Source organism: Aotus nancymaae, unplaced genomic scaffold, assembly GCF_030222135.1.
Source record: "Aotus nancymaae isolate 86718 unplaced genomic scaffold, 86718_ANA_hifiasm-v0.15.2.pri h1tg000007l, whole genome shotgun sequence".
Classification (NCBI taxonomy): Eukaryota; Metazoa; Chordata; class Mammalia; order Primates; family Aotidae; genus Aotus; species Aotus nancymaae.
This window is the reverse complement of record NW_026988418.1, coordinates 15,511,127-15,535,887: the sequence shown is the minus strand read 5'-3', so window position 1 is coordinate 15,535,887 and position 24,761 is coordinate 15,511,127. Positions and strand designations below refer to the sequence as shown.

The 24,761-nt window shown below is 43.9% G+C and overlaps 1 long non-coding RNA gene across 1 annotated transcript; it reads left to right on the top strand.

The window, feature by feature from the left end:
• The first annotated feature begins 144 nt into the window (after positions 1 to 144).
• Positions 145 to 24,761, top strand: LOC135273396 (uncharacterized). Its single transcript, XR_010341179.1, has 3 exons — positions 145 to 288; positions 482 to 663; positions 23,828 to 24,761. It is a non-coding gene; the product is annotated as an uncharacterized LOC135273396 (long non-coding RNA).

Genomic DNA, 24,761 nt, shown 5'->3' with positions numbered 1-24,761 from the left:
TCCGGCTACGGCGTGGGGACTGCGGCGGCCGCGCCGGTCACGAGCGGCAGGGAACGCTAGGGAGCGCGGCCTGGGGGCGGCTAGGGCCCGCGCTCTATGCGCGGCCCGCGGCCCGCGACCCGCGGCCCGCGGCGGGCCCGGGACTCTGCTTCCCGGGAACCGGAAGCCCCTCACTTCCCACCAACCCCTGGCGTTTCCCGCCCCCTGCAAATCCCGAGCACCTTTTCCTTCTCTCCGGAAGGTACGTGAACGTTCTCGTCACTCAGACCGGCACCTGACAGCAGGAATGTAAGGGAATATCTTCTTTTGTCTCTCATGGTTTCGGGGGTGGCCGGGAGACCCCATTCTAATCCCTTTAATATGTGTCTGGATGAAAGAAGAGTGACCCAGAACAAACCTTTTTTTCAAGCATACACACTCCTCTCCTAAAACAGACGAAGGAATTGTCTTTGACCTTAACTACTTTTTATCTACTGTGCAGATCATTGCAGAAATTTTCTACAAATACCAACCAAACCCTTAACACCTAAACCACCACTCTCACAAAACAAAAATGAAAAACAACAACAACAACTATATATATATATATATGCAGAGCCAGAGAACAGAGCCAGAGAAGAGAATAGCCAACGGGTTGTCCTGAAATTCATAAACAACTTAAAGGTAAGCAAAGAATCACCCATCTTTTACTAACACCCTCCCTGTCCTAACCTCTTGTCTCCCGCTTCTCCATCCCTCATCCCAGCCAAATCCTAGTAAGGCTCTGAAGGAAGGAAATTCTTACACAGTGGGGGCTATGGAATCACTCTGTTTACAGATGCCCCATATTTCATCACACTCAGCCTCTAGGGTGCAAACGTCAGAACCAAAAACAAAGAAGACTGCCAGAGGGGAAGTAAGGAAAGAAAATTCTCCAAATCCTCTGATCCCCAAATTTTCCAAATACGCTTTTTTTAACAGAGTGGTATGCCAGAATAGGTAGTGACTTTGGTTTCAGACACATACCAACACTACCAGTTCCAGTTCTGTCATGTATAGCTTTATGACCCTCGGCAAGTTATATAACATTTTTCAACCTCAGTTTTCTCCTGCCTGCCTTGCTGGTTGTTGTGAAGACTGGAGATAAAGGGGCTGGCCCGTAGAAGATAATAAATGTTAGTTCCAATTTTTATTGCTTCCAGTACACCCTCACACCCTCTGCTCAATTTTGTACTCATCTGTTTTTGTTTCTCATTCTCTTTCTCTCTCTGTGTGTGTGTGTGTGTGTGTGTGTGTGTGTGTGTGTATGTTTCTATCAAAAGATGGATGCTCCATTCTTCATCATCCCTAATCTGAGTGAAACTTCCCTAAATTTCACTAATGGGTTTATGTAACACCCCTCCATGGAAAAGTAGAGCTTCATACACTGGATCCTATGACATTCTGTTGCACAGCAGTTATCAGCATACAACCAATATTTTTTTATGTATAAAAATATTATAAGGCAATCTCACCTTACCTTAGGTCATGGCCTATTGATGATAAATAATAATGAGAAATTACAAAAGGTCTCCAGAATCATTCATTCAATAATTGAGCAGCCACCATGGAGAAGATGTCACCTAGCAGCCCTCTTAATGAAAGCTATTCCTGTATAATCCTAAGTGTGCTTTTGCCACATACTCCTGAGTCACAAAAAAATCACTATCCCTTTTCTATAACAAAAGAAACTGGGGCTCAAAGGGAAACCATGATTCATCCTCACAACAATTCTATGAGTTAGGTGCTATGCTACCATCATTTTACATGTGAAATACATCCAACCTAAGGAAAAGCTGGAAGTAGACGCTGAGATTCCTTTCAGTCCCCTATCTGATGCCCCAGCAGTCCTTTCAGCAATGTTAACAAAATGCTGGGCCAGGTGTGGTGGCTCATGCCTGTAATCTCAGCACTCTGGGAGGATCACCTGAGATCAGGAGTTACCAGCCCGGCCAACATGGTGAGACCCCGTCTCTATAAAAAATATATATATGAAAAAAAAATGCTGTAAGGATCATTTGTTGCTAAAAAATTTTCAGTCAAGAGAAATGGGTCCTTCAACTGATTGAGATCATTAGTGCTGTAACCTAACATTAGCACTGTATTTTCCATGCCTAGATCACTGCCACCGCAGGAAACCTGCATTTGTTTATGAATATTCATGCAACCCAGGGCAGAGCTACTACATGAATAAGATGATTCATTTGTTCCCAAAACCAGTTTCCTCTTGCTTCACACTTTCTCTCCTTGTATTCAAATTCTGTTGCTGAAAGCAGCTGCCTTTAACATCACCACCTCCTCCCTGATCAGAGTAGTCTACTTTAAATCTTTTCATTCTCTATAATTTCATTTCATCGTTTTGACTCTTCCTACTCAGTTTGCCCTCTGCTCCTAAAATGCCTCTCATCTGTTTTCCTCTCTTCTACTGTAAATCTTTTGTTCATTTTAATCTACCTTGGCCTGCTGTCAATTGATTTGACTACCTGACACTCAATTTTGCATTGATTTCTACTATTAGCTAGTGACTCTGACATGTCTCTCTATTCTCAATATGGTAGACCTCCCCACTTTGATTTTTATACTGTCTACATTATATAGAAAGCCAATATTCTAAGAATGTTTTTTTCAACTGAGTTTAAGGTCTAGCACCCCAAGCAAAATATTCTTTGCTCTTTAAAATTCGTTTTTAAAGGCCAGGCGTGGTGTGGGCAGGGTGGTGCATGCCTGTAATCCCAGCTACTCAGGAGGCTGAGGCAGGAGAATTGCCTGAACCCAGGAGGCAGAGGTTGCGGTGAGCCGAGATCGTGCCATTGCACTCCACCTGGGTAACAAGAGTGAAACTCCGTCTCAAAAAAAAAAAAAAAATTCGTTTTTAAATACCCATTTCCTGACTTGGTGAATGGCACTATCATCCACCCAGGTGCCCAAGCCAAAAATCTCAGATTTATTAACTCTTGCGTCTTTCTCCTGGGCAAGTAGTTACAAAGCCTGATAAATTTTACTTTTTTGATTTTTAAATTTCTCTCCTCCTGTCCCACTCCACTGCCACTCACTTTGGTCTAAGATATATGCTCAATAAATTGTAGGTGAACTGAATGAAGAAAAGGAAGAATGAATGAATGTATATTCCATTTGTATACAAGAATAAATACTGGCTGGGCGCAGTGGCTTATGTCTGTAATCCCAGCAGGGGCACAGTGGCTCATGTCTGTAATCCCAGCACTTTTGGCGGCTGAGGTGGGTAGACCCCCTCAGATCAAGAGTTCAAGACCAGCCTGGCCAACATGGTGAAACCGCATCTCTACAAAATACAAAAATTAGCCGGGCATAATGGCGAGTGCCTGTAATCCCAGCTTCTCAGGAGGCTGAGGCAGAAGAATTGCTTGCACCTGGGAGGCAGAGGTTGCAGTGCGCTGAGAGCACACCACTTCACTCCAGCCTGGGTGACAGAGTAAGACTTGATCTCAGAAAAAAATTAATTAATTAAATTATAAAAGGGAGGCACAAGGATGACACGGTGGCTCATGCCTGTAATCCCAGCACTTTGGGAGGCCAAGGTGGGTGGATCACCTGAGGTCGGGAGTTTGAGACCAGCCTGACCAACGTGGAGAAACCCTAAAAATATAAAATTAGCTGGGCATGGTGGCTCATGCCTGTAATCCCAGCTACTCAGGAGGGTGAAGCAGGAGAATCACTTGAACCCAGGAGGCGGAGGTTGCAGTAAGCCGAGATCACTCCATTGCACTCCAGCCTGGGCAACAAGAGCCAAACTCCATCTCAAAAAAAAAGGGAGGCACAAAACCCCTTCCATGCTCCCATTAACCCTTGTGCTTCCCAATTTGTAACTACTCATCACTGCAGAGTCAGTTGTCTATTTACTTATATGTCTCCCCTACCAAATTGTAAGCCCTGTGGTACGGGTTCAGTGTTTGATTCATCTCTGTGTCCCTAGAACCAGTCTCAGCACAAGGTACACCCCAGAGAATGTTAAACTGAACTGAACCTCCCTCATCAGACTGTAGATAGCCTGCATCCCACCTGCTCAGTGACTTTTTAGGACTTTTCCCTTAACTTTCAGGGCCCACAAAAAATAAAGACTCCTGGCCAGGCATGGTGCCTCACGCCTGTAATCCCAGCACTTTGGGAGGCTGAGGTGGGCGGATCACAAGGTCAGGAGTTCGAGACCAGCCCGACCAACATGGTGAAACCCCATTTCTACTAAAAAATATAAAAATTAGCCAGGCATGGTGGTATGTGCCTATAGTCCTAGCTACTCAGGAGGCTGACACAGGAGAATTGCTTGAACCCGGGAGGCGGAGGTTGCAGTGAACTGAGATCAAGTCACTGCACTCCAGCCTGGGTGACAGAGCAAGACTCCATCTCAAAAAATAAAATAAAATAAAAAATAAGACTCCCAAAAAAATTAAAAAGGCCTGGCGTGGTGGCTTATGCCTGTAATCCAAGCACTTTGAGGCCAAGGTGGGCAGATCATCTGAGGTTGGGAGTTCAAGACCAGCCTGACTAACATGGTGAAACCCCGTCTTAAAAATATATATATATGGCCGGGTGCGGTGGCTCACGCCTGTAATCCCAACACTTTGGGAGGCCGAGGCAGGTGGATCACCTGAGGTCAGGAGTTCAAGACTAGCCTGGCCAACATGGTGAAACCCCATCTCTATTTAAAAAAAAAAAAAAATATATATATATATATAAAACAAAAAAAAAGACTCCCCTTCAATCAGTGCAGCCCAGAACTGCTGCTGCCAGCTCTGGTGTCTCACACCCTTACACAATTACTAACAACTGTCCAAAATCAAACCCAGTGTTCATAGCCTGTTACCAAACAGATGAACCCTACCTAGAGCAGGCTAGGAGGCAGTAAAGCAGCACAAACTTTAAAAGATAATTGGAGGCCAGGTGTGGTGGCTCATCCCTGTAATCCTAGCACTTTGGGAAGCCAAGGTGGGCAGATCACCTGAGGTCAGGAGTTCAAAACCAGCCTGGCCAACATGGCAAAACCCCATCTCTACTAAAAATACACATATTAGGCCAGCATGGTGGCTCACGCCTGTAATCCCAGCACTTTGGGAGGCTGAGGTGGGTGGATCACGAGGTCAGGAGTTTGAGACGAGCCTGGCAAACATGGTGAAACACCATCTCTACTAAAATACAAAAATTAGCCAGGTGTTGTGGTACATGCCTGTAATCCCAGCTACTCAGGAGGCTAAGGCAGGAGAATCGCTTGAACCCGAACGGCGGAGGTTGCAGTGAGCCAAGATCGCACCATTGCAGTCCAGCCTGGGCAATAGAGTGAGACTCCACCTAAAACACACACACACACACACACACACACACACACACACACACACACACACAAATTAACCGGGTGTAGTAGCACCCAGCTGAGACACAAGAATCGCTTGAACCCAGGAGGTGGAGGTTGTAGTGAGCCAAGATTGCACCACTGCACTCCATCCTGGGTGACAAAGTGAGACTCTATCTCAAAAAAAAAGAAAAGAAAAGAAAATTGGGGACATTTCAGAGCTTGTTAGGTCACTTCAGTCATCTGAAAAAGAGCAAAGTGGCTGGGCATGGTGGTTCATGCCTGTAATCCCAGTGCTGTGGCAGGCCCAGGTGGGAGGATTGCTTAAGGCCAGGAGTTCAGAACCAGCCTGGGCAACATAATGAAACCCTGTGTTTACAAAAATATTTAAAAATTACCAGGTTGCCGGGCGCAGTGGCTCACGCCTGTAATCCCAGCACTTTGGGAGGCCGAGGCGGGTGGATCACGAGGTCAAGAGATCGAGACCATCCTGGTCAACATGGTGAAACCCTGTCTCTACTAAAAATACAAAAAATTAGCTGGGCATGGTGGTGGGTGCCTGTAATCCCAGCTACTGAGGAGGCTGAGGCAGGAGAATTGCCTGAACCCAGGAGGCGGAGGTTGCGGTGAGCTGAGATCGCGCCATTGCACTCCAGCCTGAGTAACAAAAGCGAAACTCTGTCTAAAAAAAAAAAAAGAAATAAAGACCTATGTGCTAGTTGTGCTCATTGCTGCTAAAATGTCATTGCTTCTAGGCTCTTTCATTGAGCAGAGCTAGAAAATACACAGGCACGCACGCACGCATGCGCACACACACACATGCCCCACTTTTATTTGAACATCATTTTTACTTTCAAGAACAGACAAGGTATGGTTATCCACAGTTGGGAATTTGGCTGACATTTTCTAGAAAATGGACAAAGTAAGACTGTCACTTCCAGGAAAACAACTAACAGTATTTGTTTCCAATAATAAAATTTAAGTTTTCAAATGAATATTAGAATTTTGAGGCCGAGTGCAGTGGCTCACTCCTGTAATCCCAGCACTTTGGGAGACCGAGGTGGGCAGATCACTTGAGGTCAGGAGTCTGAGACCAGCCTCACCAACATGGCAAAACCCTGTCTCTACTAAAAATACGAGAATTAGTCGGACATGGTGGTGGGCACCTATAGTCCTGGCTACTCTGGAGGCTGAGGCAAGAGAATTGTTTGAATCCGGGAGGCGGAGGTTGCAGTGAGCTGAGATTGCACCACTGAACTGCAGCCTGGGCAGCAGAGCAAGACTCTCTCAAAAAAAAAAAAAATTATAATTTTGAAAAACTCACCACTATGAACTTGAGAGCTTTTCAAACTTTTCTAAAGAGATGGGTGGAGATATTAACTGTTGGGGGGTGTTTTTTAAATATTGTATAATGAAATATGTCAACGTTTGGAAGATCTGCATAACTTAGTGAACCAGTATTTTTTCTTTTTTTGAGATGGAGTCTTGTTCTGTCACCCAGGCTGGAGTTCAGTGGTGCAATCTCAGCTCACTGCAACCTCCACTTCTTTGCTTTGTCACCCAGGTTGGAGTGCAATGGCATGATCTCAGTTAACTGGAACCTCCGCCTCCCAGGTTCAAGCAATTCTTCTGCTTCAGCCTCCTGAATAGCTGGGATTACAGGCGTGTGCCATCATGCCCAGCTAATTTTTGTATTTTTGGTAGAGGCAGGATTTCACCATGTTGGCTAGGCTGGTCTCAAACTCCTGATCTCAGGTGATCCACACACCTCGGCCTCCGAAAGTGCTGGAATTACAGGCCTGAGCCATTGTGCCCAGCCTTCTTCTAGGGTTTTTATAGTTTTAGGTCTTATGTTTAAGTCTTTAATCCATCTTGAATTAATTTTTGTATAAGGTGTAAGGAAGGGGTCCAGTTTCAGTTTTCTGCATATGGCTAACCAGTTTTCCCAACCCCATTTATTGAATAAGGAATCCTTTCCCCATTCCTTGTTTTTGTCATATTTGTTGAAGATCAGATGGTTGTGGATGTATGGCATTATTTCTGAGACCTCTGTTCTGTTCCTTTGGTCTATACATCTGTTTTGGTACCAGTACCATGCTGTTTTGGTTACTGCAGCCTTGTAAGATAGTTTGAAGTCAGGTAGCGTGATGCCTCCAGCTTTGTTCTTTTTGCTTAGGATTGTCTTGGCTATATGGGCTCTTTTTTGGTTCCATATGAAATTTAAAGTAGTTTTTTCTAATTCTGTGAAGAAACTCAATGGTAGTTTGATGGGGATAGCATTGAATCTATAAATTACTTTGGGCAGTATGGCCATTTTCACAATATTGATTCTTCCTATCCATGAGCATAGAATGTTTTTCCTTTTTTTTTTTTTTTTTTTTGAGACGGAGTCTTGCTCTGTCACCAGGCTAGAGTGCAGTGGTACAATCTCAGCTCACTGCAACCTCTATCTTCTGGGTTCCAGCAATTCCCCTGTCTCAACCTCCTAAGTAGCTGGGACTACAGGTGCACACCACCACACCTGGCTAATTTTTTGTATTTTAGTAGAGACAGGGTTTCACCGTGGCCAAGATGGTTTGGATCTCCTGACCACATGATCCGCCCACTTCAGCCTCCTAAAGTGCTGGGATTACAGGCATGAGCCACCACACCCCGCCTGTGTCGTCTCTTATTTCCTTGAGCAGTGATTTGTAGTTCTCCCTGAAGAGGTCCTTCGTATCTCTTGTAAGTTGTATTCCTAGGTATTTTATTCTCTTTGTAGCAATTGGGAATGGGAGTTCACTCATGATTTGGCTCTCTGTCTATTATTGGTATATAGGAATGCTTGCAATTTTTGCACATTGATTTTGTATCCTGAGGCTTTGCTGAAGTTGCTTATCAGCTTAAGGAGATTTTGGGCTGAGACAATGGGGTTTTCTAAATATACAATCATATCATCTGCAGACAAAAACAATTTGTCTTCCTCTCTTCCTATTTGAATGCCCTTTATTTCTTTCTCTTGCCTGATTGCCCTGGCCAGAACTTCCAATACTATGTTGAATAGGAGTGGTGAGAAAGGGCATCCTTGTCTTGTGCCGGTTTTCAAAGGGAATGTTTCCAGCTTTTGCTCATTCAGTATGATATTGGCTGTGGGTTTGTCCTAAATAGCTCTTACTATTTTGAGATATGTTCCATCAATACCTTTTTTTTTTTTTTTGAGAGAGTCTCACACTGTTTTCTAGGCTGGAGTGCAGTGGCACAATCTTGGCTCCCAGGTTCAAGCAGTTCTCCTGCCTCAGCCTTCTGAGTAGCTGGGAGAACAGATGTGCACTACCATGCCCGGCTGATTTTTGTATTTTTACTAGAGAAGGGGTTTCACCATGTTGGCCAAGCTGTTCTCAAACTCCTGATCTCAAGTGATCTGCCCACCTCAGCCTCCCAAAGTGCTGGGATTAGGGGCATGAGCCACCGTGCCCGGCCAACTATTGTTATTTTAAATAAATGTTTAGAATGTCTTCTTAGTTTTAATTTTAAAATGATACATATCAATAGATATAATCTATAGAAACAAAAGATTTTTTGGGGGGTCCCTTATAATTTATGAATGTAAAGGGAACCTGAGAACAAAATGTTTGAGAACTGCTGCTGTAATTTATTCAACCATTCTCTTATATATAGACATTTAGATTGTTTCCAGTATTTTGCAATTACAATGTTGCAGTGAATAATTTTGTGCATATGTGTTTTTCTGTTGTTGTAGATGTATCTTTAGAGCAAATTCTTATATTTGCCTGATCAAATAATGCATATGTAGTTTTGTTAGATATTACCAAATTCCCTTTTCAAAAGGTTGTACCTCAGTGCTACCACTGCCCCCTCCCCTACCAACACCCATACTTCCTGTCAAACCTGATACAATAAGATATAATAACACTTTCAAGACTGTATAATGGGAAAGGCTTTGGAACAGACAGACTTGAGTTCAAATCCTGAGTAACTATTGGATATGAAGAGAAAGACCTTTTTTCCCATCAATAAAATTAGGCTAATGTCTGCTACATATACAAAGGAATTGGCACATAGTGGGTGCTCATTAAATAGTAGCTGATGTTATTTATTATCTGAATCTCTCTGGGCAAGTGGAAGTAGTGGTTAAGGTTGACCAGCCTTGACATCCTGGCTTCCTATGCAAACTGGAACTGTAGATGATGCTGACTGTAAGAAAGCACATAGAGTTGAGAATCTTGGAAATTACCTAGGGTGCAAGAAGAAAATAGATCAACCTAACCAGAAAAGAGGCCAGAAGCAGATGCTGAAAGCTAGGGTGTGGAGCCAGAAGTTAGAGGATGCAGGCAATGAAATCACCAAATAGTTAATTAATTCAGCCAGTTGGTCAAATATTTATTGAACACTATCCTGTACCAGGCACAGTGTTCTTTGGTAAACAAGATACTATGCCTTACAGGCGTTAGACTCTTACTGATGAAAGCAGATGAGGAAATAGGCAATTATGATTTTAGGGGGTAAGCACAGTGTGCTCTAGTAACACAAATCAGGGGTATCTAACCTGAACTTAGGAATCAGGAAAAGCTTCTTAGAGGAAGTGACATCTAAGCTGAGACCTGAAACATGTCTAGGACTTTGCTAGGTGAATTGGGTAGAGGGGAGGGAAGACAACAGATAAAAAGAGTGTTTCAGGCAGCAGAAATAGAATGTGCTACAACCCAGAAGCAGAAGAACACATAGTATGGTATGCCTGAGGAACTGAGAGAACAATTTGGGCTTTAGCAGACAGTACAAAGTTGGAATGACAGCCAAGACAGAGGCCAAATCAAGAAAGGCCTTCTAATTCTTGTCAAGTACTTTGGATTCTATCAGCGGTGAGAAGCTGTTAGAGCTTCTAATCTGGTCAGTGGTATTAACAGGTTTGATTTTAGAAAAGATCACTAACTGCCATGTAGGAAATAGATTAGAGGACACAAACCTGGAGGCAGGGAAGCCACTAATAAGTGTTTGTTGTAATCATCCAGGCAAAAGTGATGGAGACCTGAATTAGGTAGAGGAGGGAAAATAAAGATTTCAGGAAGTAAAATCACCAGACTCATGATTGGATTGGCATGTAACAAAGAGGGAGAGGTCAAGGATGACATTTGGATTTCTAGGTTGAGTAACTTAGTAGTCAGTGCTGTCAAACAGGGAGACAGAGAGCAGAGGAGGAGAAGGCTTAAGGGAGAATATGACGAGTGCTGTTTCAACATGTTACCAGATTAGGAAACTGGTTCAGAGAGGTGAAGTTGCCTGTCCAAAGTGACTGTAAGTGGCAGAGCTAAGATTGCAACAAGTCTGACTACAAATTTTCTTGCTGCTTGAGCATTGCCACACCTTCTCCCACACTCAGGGTGGGAATATGCATCAAACACCAGGGAGAGGCAAACCACTGACACCACTTGTAATGTGAGTAAAGTGCCTTCCTGTAAGTTAGATTTGACTGGAGAATAATACAAGAGGGTATTCCCACAAGCATCATTATTGTTATTAACCTTCTGTCCATGATGAGTCACACTGCCATCTTCTGGTACCTGTAAGGAAGCATTAGGATACACTTGACAGTAGGGAATGTTTATGTTTTTCATAAGAATTCTATGTGAGAGCCGGGCGTGGTGGCTCATGCCTGTAATCCTAGCACTTTGGGAGGCTGAGGCAGGCAGATCACCTGAGGTCACGAGTTCGAGACCAGGCTGACCAATATGGTGAAACCCCGTCTTAAAAAAAAAAAAAAGAATTCTATGTGAGGTAGTATGGCATGTATGGTACAATGGAAAGACCCTGGGCTAGAGCCTGAAAATGTGGGTTCGAATGATGTAAACATGAACTGGACTGAGGAACAAAGTTGTGTAGGCATTTGAATCTCTGGACTTTTCCTCATGGTATCCAGTTCAGTCAGAGCTCCTTTAGCTTACCAACCTATTTCAGACCGCCTGCAAGAACAGAGACAGTATAGTGGAAAGAGCTTGTGTTTTGCAGTAAGCAGATCTAAATTCAAATTACAGCTACATTAATTTCAGGTTGACTGGAAAAAGTCACTTATTCTGAGTGTTGTTTTTCTGATTTGTATGGTACATGGTTGTAAGGGCTAGCAAGAAAGTGCCAGGTGCATGGTAGGCACTCAATTAAAGTTAATTCTCTTCCCTTGCCTTCTCTTATCTTTTAAACCTAAAACACTGTTTCCCATCACTATCTCTGGCAACTCCAGAAGAGAGTTAACAACTTCTTCATACCCTTTCCTGTTCTTTCCAATGTACATGTATTCTCTCATAATCAGAAAACCAAATAAAAAACATTTTGTTGTACAGAACAGACCAGCCAAATAGTGAGCATCCATTGTAGGCAACATTTATTTTATATGAATGTGCTGCATCTCGGTTGTGCACATGAGCAAATGATGTGGACTCATGTGTGTTCTCATGTGAATGTGAATTCACTTTAATTCTGCAAACACTGAGCTCTACCTATAATCTAGACACTATAGGAATAAAGAGTTGCATGAAAATAGTGTTTCTGCTTGGTTTTGAATGTATTTATGTGTATGAGTGTATGTGCTTTGGCTGAAGGAAGGGAGGATTCATAAAACTGAGGGATGTGTGAGGTGAAAGCAATGATGGGCTAGCACTAGCTCCTGTTGGCTCATGAGAGGCAATTGTTGGCCGGGTGCGGTGGCTCACGCCTGTAATCCCAGCACTTGGGAGGCCGAGGCGGGTGGATTACTTGAGGTCAGGAGTTCAAGACCAGCCTGATCAACATGGTGAAACCCCATCTTTAAAATAAAAAATAAATTAAAAAAAAAAAGGAGAGGCAATTGTTAGATTTTAAGAAACTTTGTGAACCAATTGTTAAACACTGCCATAATCATTAGAAGATTTGAAATGTTCCCAACTCAAAGAAATGATAAATCTATAAGGTGACAGATATCATAAGTACCCTAATCAGATCAGTATATATTGTATGCATATATCTAAATATCTTATATACCCCTTAAATATGTGAAATTATGTATCAATTAAAATATTTAGTTATCATTTAAATTATATAAACTTACAATTAAATTATGTTTAAAAAAAAGTAATAAATACAGGCAGCCCTTGCTTTGCACTGTTCTGAAATGCACGAATTTTAGTTACCATAGTTTAGTCAGATAGCATCAGTCTCCCAACAATACAATTCAAATTTCATTTATCACAGTGTATTAATTATAAGTAATTGCACACATTACAAACTTTGCTGCTAACTCTTCAGTCCATGAATCACTGTGTAAACAACAGATGCACACTATGATCGTGATCAATCACACCACTTCTTTCAAAGTCTGTCAGTAATAGACTTTGGTCTATCACTGCGTATTTGTTATTCAGTTCTTGGACAAACAGCAAAGGATATATTGTGTTGCCTCCTTTTCTGCCAGCAATAAAACTCACATGCCATTTTACAAAAATGAATAATCAGAAAGGGGAACTAGAAAAAAAAAGGTCAAGTGAAGCAAAGAAATGAAAAGTGATAAGGCTGGAAGTGAAACTTGAAGTCATTAAGCCTGGAAATTTTGACACTGTTTCCATTTGAAAGACTTTAGATCTGTAACCAGAGGAACTTAGTAAAGGCAAACTTTTGATAAAAATGAAGAAAATGGTTATAACCAGAGGGATGAAGATGTCTTAGAGAAAGTAAGACCAGCAAAAAACTTCACATTAAAGGAACTCTTGGCCAGGCGTGGTGGCTCATGCCTGTAATCCAAGCACTTTGGAGGCCAAGGCAGGCAGATCACCTGAGGTTGGGAGTTCAAGACCAGACTGACCAACATGGTGAAACCCCGTCTTAAAAAAATAATAATAAAAATAAAGGAACTCTTCGGTGGAGTGCAGTGGCTCACGCCTTTAATCCCAGCACTTTAGGAGGCTGAGGTGGGCAGATCACTTGAGGATAGGAGTTTGAGACCAGCCTGGCCAACGTGGTGAAACCCTGTCTCTACAAAAAATACAAAAATTAGCCGGGCATGGTGGCAGGCACCTGTAATCCCAGCTACTTGGGAGGCTGAGGTAGGAGAGTCACTTGAATCGGGGAGGCAGAGGTTGAAGTGAGCCAAGATTGCACCACTGCACTCCAGCCTGGGCAACAGAGCGAGACTCCATCTCTAAATAAATAAATAAATAAAGGAACTCTTAGAGATACTTCAAGACATTGAAAGTACCAAAACATTTTGTTTTAAAAAGGTTTCTTAAAAAATATATTGAGGCTGGGGGTGGTGGCTCATGCCTGTAATCCCAGCACTTTCAGAGGCCGAGGCAGGCAGATCACCTGAAGTCAGGAGTTCAAGACCAGCCTGACCAACATGGAAAAACCTTGTCTCTACTAAAAATACAAAATTAGCCAGGCATGGTGGCACATGCCTGTAGTCCCAGCTATTCGGGAGGCTGAGGCAGGAGAATCACTTGAACCCAGGAGGGAGAGATTGTGGTAAGCCAAGATCATGCCATTGCACTCCAGCCTGGGTAACAAGAGTGAAACTCGGACTCAAAAAAAAAAAAAAATATATATATATATATATATATATATATATATATGTTTATTACAAAGTATAAGATGTTAGAAGTGGACCAGGCACAGTGGCTTACACTTGTAATTCCAGCATTTTAGGAAGTTGAGGCAAAAGGATTGCTTGAGGCCAGGAGTGCAAGACCAGCCTGGGCAATATGCAAGACCCTCTGTCTACAAAAATAAAGTTTTTAATTAGTCGGGCATGGTGGCACATGCTACATAGTCCCAGCTACTCAGGAGGCTGAGGCGGGGGAGGAGTGCTTAAGCCCAGGAGTTTGAGGCTGCACTGAGCTATGTTAGGGTCAGTGCACTTGAGCCTGGGTGACATAGCAAGATCTTGTCTCTAAAAAAATAAAAATAGCCAGGCGCCGTGGCTCACACCTGTAATCCCAGCACTTTGGGAGGCAAAGGCGGGTGGATCACGAGGTCAAGAGATCGAGACCATCCTGGTCAACATGGTGAAACCCCGTCTCTACTAAAAATACAAAAAATTAGCTGGGCATGGTGGCGCGTGCCTGTAGTCCCAGCTACTCAGGAGGCTGAGGCAGGAGAATTGCCTGAACCCAGGAGGCAGAGGTTGCGGTGAGCCGAGATCGCGCCATTGCACTCCAGCCTGGGTAAAAAGAGCGAAACTCCGTCTCAAAAAAATAAAATAAAATAAAATAAAATAAAATAAAATGTTGGAAATGGATCCAAACTTAGAAAGAACTAGGACCATGTTCCAAGCATGGAAACGTTGGTCACTCATAAATTATACAAAAACAAAGCAAGCACTATTCAAATTACTAATGATAATTTTTTTACAAAGAAATATTAATGTTTCAAATGTATTATTTTTAATTACAGTGTACTGTATCATTCAATGGGGAAAAATTAGTTTTTTCAACAAATGGTGCTGGGGGCCAGAAATAGTGGCTCACACCTATAGTCCCAGCACTTTGGGAGGCCAAAGTGGAAAGATCACTGAGGCCAGAAGTTCAAGATCAACCTGGGTAACATAGTGAGACCCCTGTCTCTTAAAAAAAATTTAAAAATTGGCCAGGTGAGGTGGCTCACGCCAATAATCCCAGCACTTTGGGAGGCTGAGGTAGGTGGATCACAAAGTCAGGAGTTCGAGACCAGCCTGGCCAACATGGTGAAACCCCCTCTCTACTAAAAATACAAAAAATTAGCTGGGTGTGGTGGCATATGCCTGTAATCCTAGCTACTCAGGAGGCTGAGGCAGGAGAATTGCTTGAACCCAGGAGGCAGAGGTTGCAGTGAGCAGAGATTGCGCTACTGCACTTCAGCCTCGGCAACAGAGCAAGACTCTGTATCAGAAAAAAATAAAAAATTAGCTGGGCGTGGTGGTCATGCCTGTGAGTCCCAGCTACTCAGGAAGCTGAGATGGGAGGATTGCTTGAGCCCAGGAGTTTGAGGCTGCACTGACCTATGATTGTACTACTGCCTGGGTAACACAGTGAGACCTGTTTCTAAAAATAATAATAAAATTAAATGCTTGGCCGGCACGATGGCTCATGCCTGTAATCCCAGCACTTTGGGAGGCCAAGGCGGGTGGATCACTTGAGATCAGGAGTTCGAGACCAGCCTGACCAATATAATGAAGCCCTGTCTTTACTAAAAATACAAAAAAGTTAGCCAGGCGTGGTGGCGGGTACCTGTAATCTCAGCTGCTCAGGAGACTGAGGCAGGAGAATCACTTGAACCCAGGAGGCAGAGGTTGCAGTGAGTCGAGACTGTGCCTCCAGCCTGGGCATGAGTGAAACTCCATCTCAAAAAAAAGAGAGAGAGCCGGGCATGATGGCTCATGCCTGTAATCCCAGCACTTTGGGAGGCCAAGGCAGGCAGATCACAAGGTCAGGAAATCAAGACCGGGGTTGGGGAGGGACAGTGTGTGGGAGGAGGGAGGAGGGGAAGGGATAACACCGGGAGAAATGCCTGCTGCAGGCAATGGCGGGGATGGAGATAGCAAACCACCATGGCATGTATGTACTTATGCAACAATCCTGCAGGATGCAGGACATGCACATGTACCCCAGAGCCCAAATACAATTAAAAAAAAAAAAAATAGAAATCGAGACCATCCTGGCCAACATGGTAAAACCCTGTCTCTACTAAAAATACAAAATTAGCTGAGTGTGGTGGCTTATGCCTGTAGTCCCAGCTACTCGGGAGGCTGAGGCAGAAGAATCGCTTGAACCTGGGAGGCAGAGGTTGCGGTAAGCTGAGATCACACCACTGCACTCCAGCCTGGCAACAGAGCAAGACTCTTGTCTCACAAAAAAAAAAAAAAAAAAAGGCTGGGCGTGGTGGCTCATGCCTGTAATCCCAGCACTTTGGGAGGCCGAGGTGGGCGGATCAGGAGGTCAGGAGTTTGAGACCAGCCTGACCAACATGGTGAAACCCCGTCTCTACTAAAAATGCAGAAAAAATTAGCCAGGTGTGGTGGTGCATGCCTATAATCCCAGCTACTCGGGAGGCTGAGGCAGGAGAATCCCTTGAACCTGGGAGGCGGAGGTTGCAGTGAGCTGAGATCGCACCACTGCACTCCAGCCTGGGCAACAAGAGCAAAACTCTGCTGAAAACAAACAAACAAAAATTCTTAGAAGAAACCATAGACATAAATCTAACCTTGGATTACGCAGTGGTTTCTTTTTTTGAGACAGAGTCTCACTCTGTCACCTACCTAGGCTGGAGTGCAGTGGCACAATCTCAGCTCACGTATGCAGTGGTTGCTTAGATATGACACCAAAAATATAAGCAACCAAAGAAAAAATAAATTGGACTTTGTCAAAACTTAAAACTTTTGTGAAGTTGGCTATGGTGGGAATGTTTATACCACAGAAATTGGCAAATAGTGTGTATATCAGGGCTTGTTTTATTAAGTGTCTAGACTTAAGAAAGTGATAGAGCAACTATGAATAATACAGATGAAACTTAAAATTTGTGTTGTAGGGGGCCGGGCACGGTGGCTCAAGCCTGTAATCCCAGCACTTTGGGAGGCTGAGGCAGGTGGATCACAAGGTCAAGAGATCGAGACCATCCTGGTCAACACGGTGAAACCCCGTCTCTACTAAAAAAAAATAGAAAAAATTAGTTGGGCATAGTGGCACGTGCCTGTAATCCCAGCTACTCAGGAGGCTGAGGCAGGAGAATTGCCTGAACCCAGGAGGCGGAGGTTGCGGTGAGCCAAGATCACGCCATTGCCCTCCAGCTTGGGTAACAAGAGCGAAACTCCGTCTCAAAAAAAAAAAAAAAAAAAAAATTTGTGTTGTGTCTGTAGCTGTTACATTGAGAAAAGCATGAAAAAAATTAAGAGATAATCTTTAAGTATTTGAAACCATTATTTGATTCAGCAAAGAAATCACTGATATCATTCATAAACGAGTGAAGTTCCAATAGATGTCTTTGTTTGATTTTCATCTTATTCGTTAAACCAACATTCATGTCAGAACTACACCTAGAAAGCCAGTAGTTAAACATTTACCAGCATGCCACTGGCTAGAAAGAATAGCAACCATCCTAGAATCCAGCATCTCTTATCATTTTACATATTGGGTATTGAAGCCTGGGACCTATCCATGGTCACAAGCAAGTAAATGAATGAATGGTCAACATTTGAATTGTGCTGTTCTTTTACATTTTAACACCACCTCCCTGAGTATCCAGGAAAATGTGTTTTCCTTGACATGCCACAGAGAGGATGGGCAGGGAAGATGTATGAAACAGTTGTCATCAGTGTAGCTCATAAAAAGCCCTTCTCAGGATCACCTGATCCCAGGGAGGTTGAGGCTGCAGTGAGCTGTGAAAGTGCTACTGCACTCCAGCCTGAGTGCCTGGGCGACAGAGTGAGATGCTGTCTCAAGACAAAAAAAAAAAAAAAAGCAAGCCTTCTCTCCCAGGTTCTAACAAGGACACATACCTGCCCTGGGGGTAGAAGGAGCCAAGAAAATTAGGACACAAGAAGAGGCCTGCTAGGTTCCTCTCCCTATCTGAGCAGACAGCAGTAGGGCAAGCAAACAAGCCCCGTCTTATCTTGGACTTTTCTCTCCTTTACACTCTCCCTGCTGGGGCATTGAAGAGATACTCAGGCTTCTCTCCAATCAAGGATTAAACAAAGGCCTGGCCCCATGAGAGAGTCAGGTTTGAACTTGGCCTCCAGTCCAAAGTCCTCACGTTGGCCTTAATCACTTGGAATATTACTTCAACCTTATCTTGTTTACCCAGAGTCTCCTTGGGAGGTGAGCCAGGGATTAATAACAATAGACTTGGTCGCTCACGCTTGTAATCCTAGGACTTTGGGAGGCTGAGGTGGGTGGATCACCTGAGATCAGGAGTTCAAGACCAGCCTGGTCATCATGGTGAAACCCCATCTTTAAAAAAAAAAAAAAAAAAAAAAAAAACATATATATATATATATAGCCTTTACTTTTACTTACAGCCCTTTACAGTTTACAAGACCTTTGTACATGCACTATCCTTTGTGAGCCCCATAATGGTCCCGTGTGATGAACAGGAATGGGATTAGTGAACCTATTTTATAGACAAGGAAAATGAGACTCAAAGAGAGTACCCAAATTCATGGAGCCAATTTTAGGACTGGAAGCCAGGTATGCTGACAAAAAATTTAGTTGTCTTCCATGGCACAAAAGTACTGTAACACATACCTAGGGGTATTCAGAGAATTATTCTTAGTGATAGTTATTAATACCAAAAGTAGCTATCATTTATGAGCACTTTTATGTCACACTGCATCATTAAGTGCTTCATATACCTCCTCATTTAATCTTCATAACGATCTTTTGAGGTTGATGCCAAATTCACCATTTAACAAGTAATAAACTAAAGCTCAGAAAGTTTAAGGAGACTCTTGGATCACAGAGCAGAAGTGTCAGAGCAAGGATTTGAACACAGATCTGTTTTCTTTCTTGTTTTTTTTTTTTTTTTTTTTTTTAAGGAAGACTTCACCCGAAAGTTCTGTTTTCAAAGATTATGCCCTTAGCTCTTAAGATAGATAAATGTCCTCCTAACACATGAAACAATATTTTTGTTAGCAGCAAAGTATTTTATTAAGTGTGTCTGGTAATAATATAAAAAGTAAAGAAAGGGCCGGGCATGGTGGCTTACACCTGTGATCCCAGCACTTTGGGAGGCCGAGGTGGGTGATCACCTGAGGTCAGGAGTTCAAGACCAGCTCTTACGGTGAAATTCCCTCTCTACTAAAACTACAAAAATTAGTTGGGCATGGTAGCAGACGCCTGTAATCCCAGCTACTCAGGAGGCTGAGGCAGGAGAATCACTTGAACCTGGGAGGAGGTGGAGTTTGCAGTGAGCCAAGATGGTGCCATTGCACTCTAGCCTAGGAGACAGAGTGAGACTCCACCTCAAAAAAATAAAAATAAAAAAAATGCCGGGCTTGGTGGCTCAGGCCTGTAATCCAAGCACTTTGGAGGCCAAGGCAGGCGGATCACCTGAGGTCGGGAGTTCAAGAGCAGCCTGACCAACATGGTAAAACCCTGTCTTTAAAAAAAAAAAAAAAAAGGGCCGGGCTCGGTGGCTCACACCTGTAATCCCAGCACTTTGGGAGGCCGAGGCGGGTGGATCACGAGGTCAAGAGATCGAGACCATCCTGGTCAACATGGTGAAACCCCGTCTCTACTAAAAATACAAAAAAATTAGTTGGGCATGGTGGCGTGTGCCTGTAATCTCAGCTACTCAGGAGGCTGAGGCAGGAGAATTGCCTGAACCCAGGAGGTGGAGGTTGCGGTGAGCCAAGATCGCGCCATTGCACTCCAGCCTGGGTAACAAGAGCGAAACTCCGTCTCGGAGTTAAAAAAAAAAAAGTGAAGAAAGGTCAGGTGCGGTGGTTTATGCCTGTAATCCCAGCACTTTGGGAGGCTAAGACAGGCAGATCACTTGAGGTCAGGAGTTCGAAACCAGCCTGGCCAACATGGCAAAATCCTGTCTCTACTAAAAATACAAAAACTAGCCGGGTATGGTGGCAGGCGCCTAGAATCCCAGCTACTTGGCGAGGCTCAGGCAGGAGAATCGCTTGAACCTGGGAGGCAGAGGTTGCAGTGAGCTGTGATTGTACCACTGCACTCCAGCCTGGATGACAGAGTGAGACTCCATCTCAAAAAAAATTTTTTTTTTTTTTCATTTTATGAAAGAACTTTTTAATAGTTGAAATCTGCAGTGACAGGATATCCTGCCTGCCTGGGTGCAGGGTAGTGAGTATCCTGTGATGAGAGGTGCTCACATAGCAGACAGGGCATTGCTTGGAAGTGATGCTGCAGAGAACAATCAAGAGAGTGGCAGCTGGGTGGGGTGACCTTTAAGGTCCTGTCAACTCTGGGTTTCTACATCAATAGGAATTTTGCCAGTCCCCACGGCGCTGCCATCACCAGCAGCAGCGGCGGCGGCAGCAGCAGCCGTCAAAAATTTTTTTTAAAGTGAAAAAAGGGCCGGGCATGGTGGCTCACACCTGTAATCCAAACACTTTGGAGGCCAAGGCGGGTGGATCACCTGAGGTCGGGAGTTCAAGACCAGCCTGACCAACATGGTGAAACCCCGTCTTTATATCAAAAATAAAAAAGAAAAAAAAAAGAAATTTTTTAAAAAGTGAGAAAAAGGAGAAAGAGAAGAAAGGAAACTAATTGGGCATCCACTCTTTGTTCACTTAATAAATGTTCCCGAAAAACTGCATCTTTAGGATTGTGCTAGGTACTAGGGATAGAGGGGATGTAAAAGCAGACTTGGTCCTTACATTTAAAGTGCTTATTTCTGGGAATGTATATAAAGGATTAAGTAAACGCAAATGAATATATAATTATAAATGGCATAAGTCCTGGAATACGTTTTTTAATTTTAATTTTAATTTTAATTTTTTTGAGACAGAGTCTTGCTCTGTAGCCAGGCTGGAGTGCAGTGGGGCAATCTCGGCTCACTGCAACCTCCTCCTCCTGAGTTTAAGCGATTCTTCCACCTCAGCCTCCCAAGTAGCTGGGACCACAGGCTCGTGCCACCGTGCCCGGCTAATTTTTGTATTTTTAGTAGAGACGGAGTTTCACCATGTTGGCCAGGATGGTCTCTATCTCTTGACCTCGTAATCTGTCCACCTCGACCTCCCAAAGTGCTGGGATTACAGGCATGAGCCACCGCGCCCAGCCAAGTCCTGGAATATTACGGTTTACTGGGAGAGAGAATAATGGGAGCAGGGAGATCTTTGAGAGGCAATAATTCAGGAGTGTCCAGGAAAGTCTTTTTGAGGAAGGGATTTGTCAATTGAGACCTAGAAGGCAAGTTGTAGTTAGCTAGTGGGCAACAGGTGCAGTGGCTTGCTGTGGGAAAGAGCCTGAGTGGCTCTTATGGGGGTGAGGCCAGGTAGAGACAGGCAAAAGTCAGATTGAAGGATTTGTAGCCCAAGATAAGGATTTGGGATTTTATTTCAAGGACAGTGAGGCGTCTTGGAGGGTTTTCAGTCAGAAGAAGGATAGGATCTAATTTATGTTTAGAATATCATTCAGGCTACGGAAAGTAATGGAATTGTAGAGGCAGGATTTGAAACAGGGCAACAGGAAGCTCTTCCAGGCGAGGGTCGGACGTGGTGGCTCACACCTGTAATCCTAGCACTTTGGGATGCTGAGGCAGATGGATTGTGTTGAAAAACATGCGCTTTGAATAAAGAGACCTTCCAAACAGGCTTTGTGTGAGCAACATGGCTGTTTATTCACCTGGGTGTAGGTGGGCTAAGGCCGAAAAGGGTATTAACAAAGGGCAGTGGGATAGGAGTTGGTTTTATAGGTTTGGGTAGTTTTTTGGGGGGCAGGGGTGTTGCAGAGTAAGTTCAGTTACAGTGGTGGAGGGTAGGAGCAAGGAATATACAAGTTCAGTTACAATGGCAGGGTTGGGTGAGAGGTATTTACATTGTCATAAGAACGGACAGTTAAGATATCAGGGTTGGGTGAGGGGCTTGTGGGAAGCTCAGTGGAGATCAGGGACAATGGCTAATGCAGGCAGTGGGAGGGAGACTTCAGCTGGAGACAAGCAGGACTTCAGACTTTCAGGCTCCAGGCTTGCATATGGAGACCTTACAGATTGCTTGAGGCCAGGAGTTCGAGACCAGCCTGGCCAACAGGGCAAAATTGTTTATTTATTTATTTACTTAAGATGGGGTTTCACCATGATGGCCATGCTGGTCTTGAACTCCTGACCTCAGGTGATCCACCCACCTCAGCCTCCCAAGTGCTAGGATTACAGGCATGAGCCACCGAGCCCAGCTGGCAAAATTGTTTCTACTAAAAATACAAAAATTAGCCAGGCGTGGTCCTGTATGTAATCCCAGCTTCCTAGGAGGCTGAGGCATAAGAATTGCTTGAACCCAGAAGATGGAGGTTGCAGTGAGCCAAAATTGCACCACTGCACTCCATCCTGGTGTCTCAAAAAAAAAAAAAAAAAAATCAAGCAAGATGGTGATTTGGATTAGGTCATGGTATTGACAGTGGAGAGGGACAACTATAAATGGACAAATTTGAAATTGGTGCCAGATGTTATCCTAGATACTGTAAAATATACTTTCTTATTTAAGCCTCACAACAACTCAATGATAAGGGTATTTTACCAATTTTACAGGTGAGGAAGCTGAGGCTCTGAGAGGTTCAGCCTCGGTAAGATACTTCTCTCTGTACAGCAGTGATCTGCCAGATAAAGAAACTGATATTTACACCTCGGGGTAGGTGTCAGGGTGGTCTGCATGATAAAACCTCTGAAAGGCTTCAGTCTTCTCTAGATAAAAGAGGTCAATCTAGTTAGTGAATTTCCAGGGGAAGGGAGGGGAAGGAGGGAGATTATGTCAACTAGAGAACTATGTGTGACATAGAACATGATCAGGCCATCAGAACCCCTGAATAGTCTGTGTGGAGCTTCCTATAGCTGGGCAACATGAAAAACTTAGCCTCTAATGTAACCACCCAGTGGATTTGTTTGCCCGCCGCCTATACAGAAATGATTTATTAAGACAGGGGATGGGCTGGGCGCGGTGGTTCACACCTGTAATCCTAGCACTTTGGGAGGCCGAGGTGGGTGGATCACCTGAGGTCAGGAGTTCATAACCAGCCTGGCCATCATGGTGAAACCTGATCTTTAAAAAAATATAAAAATAATAATAAAAAATAAAATAAAATAAAAAGACGGGAAATTGCAGTGGGGAAAGAGAATTCACACAGAGCCGGCTGTGCAGGAGACTGAAGTTTTATTATTACTCCAATCGGTCTCCCTGAGCATTCGGGGGTTCGAGTTTTTAAAGATAATTTGGTGGGTAGGGGTTCTGGAAGTGGGGATTGCTGATTGGTCAGGTTAGAGATAGACTCATGGGGGCTAAGTGAGGTTTTCTTGGTGTCTTCTGTTCCTGGGTGGGATTGCAGAACTGGTTGACCCAGATTACTGATCTGGTCTGGGTGGTGTCAACTGATCCACAGAGTGCGTGATCTGCAAAATATCTCAAGCACTGATTTTAGGTTTTACAATGGTAATGTTATCCCCAGGAGCAATATGAAGAGGTTCAGACTCTCGCATCCAGAGGCTGCATGACCCCTGAGCTGTAATTTCTAATCTTGTAACTAATTTGCTAGTCCTACAAAGGCAGACTGGTCCCCAGGCAAGAAGGGCGTCTTTTCAAGAAAGGGCTATTATTAATTGTTTCAGAGTCAAGCTTCAAACCATCAAGTGAATTCCTTCCCAAGGTTAGTTTGGCCTACTCCCAGGAATGAACAAGGACAGCTTAAAAGTTAGAAGCAAGATGGAGTTGGTTAGATCTGGTTTCTTTTTACTGTCATAATTTCCTTAGTTATAATTTTTGCAAAAAGGTGGTTTCACTAGAGAGATGTAACTGTCGATTGACTGAGCTGCAAATACTCCTTACAGATGATTGGATACAAACTGTCAGGCCTCCATGTTCAAGCCCAGACCCAGAAAGTCTGAAGTCCTGCCTGCCTCGGCTGATCATCCCCCCACCCCCGCCTGCGTTAGCCATTATCCCTGATCCCCCAGCAGAGCTTCCCCTGACACAAGCTTCCCCTCACCCCACCCTGCCATCTTAACTGTTATGATAATGTGAATACTCCTCACCCCACCCTGCCATCTTAACTACTGTTAAGCCTTACAGCACTGCCATTGCAACTGAACTTATGGTAATGTATACTCCTTGGCCGTACCCCCACCACTGTAACTGATCTTACTCTGTAACACCCCTACCCCCTCCCCAAAAGATTTGCCCCAACCTATAAAACCAACTTCTATCACACCACTCTTTGCTAACACCCTTTTTGGCCTTAGCCTACCTGCACCCAGGTGAATAAACAGCCATGTTGCTCACACAAAGCCTGTTTGAGGGGTCTCTTCATTCAAAGTGTGTGTTTTAACACAAACACCCCACTTACAGATGAGAAAACTAAAGTTCAGAGAGGGGGAGAGGATTGCCAGAGTCACCAAGAATGACAGAAGGAGAGTTGGGGCTACAACCAGGTCTTCTGACTTCCAGCCCACAGGTCCCACAGGAATGAGCTGTGCCATCTCTTTATGGGCCCAAATATCCTTTGACATTGAAATATTCTGTATCAAATTCTAGTTGAGGAAACTGCTTTAGAGTAGAAGCAGAGAGGAAAATCTCATTTCTGCTCCTAGGAAGTCCCAGCCAGAAACAGAATTCTTTCTTCCCACATAAACAACCTCTTAAATCCCCAAATGTAGCCTGTTCCTGAGAAAGCTAGGGCGTAGGTCTGGGTTATCCCCAGTATTCTAGGCTTATATTCCTCCTTCTCTCCTTCATGCAACAGGTGCTAGCAGGTGCTCTCTTTTC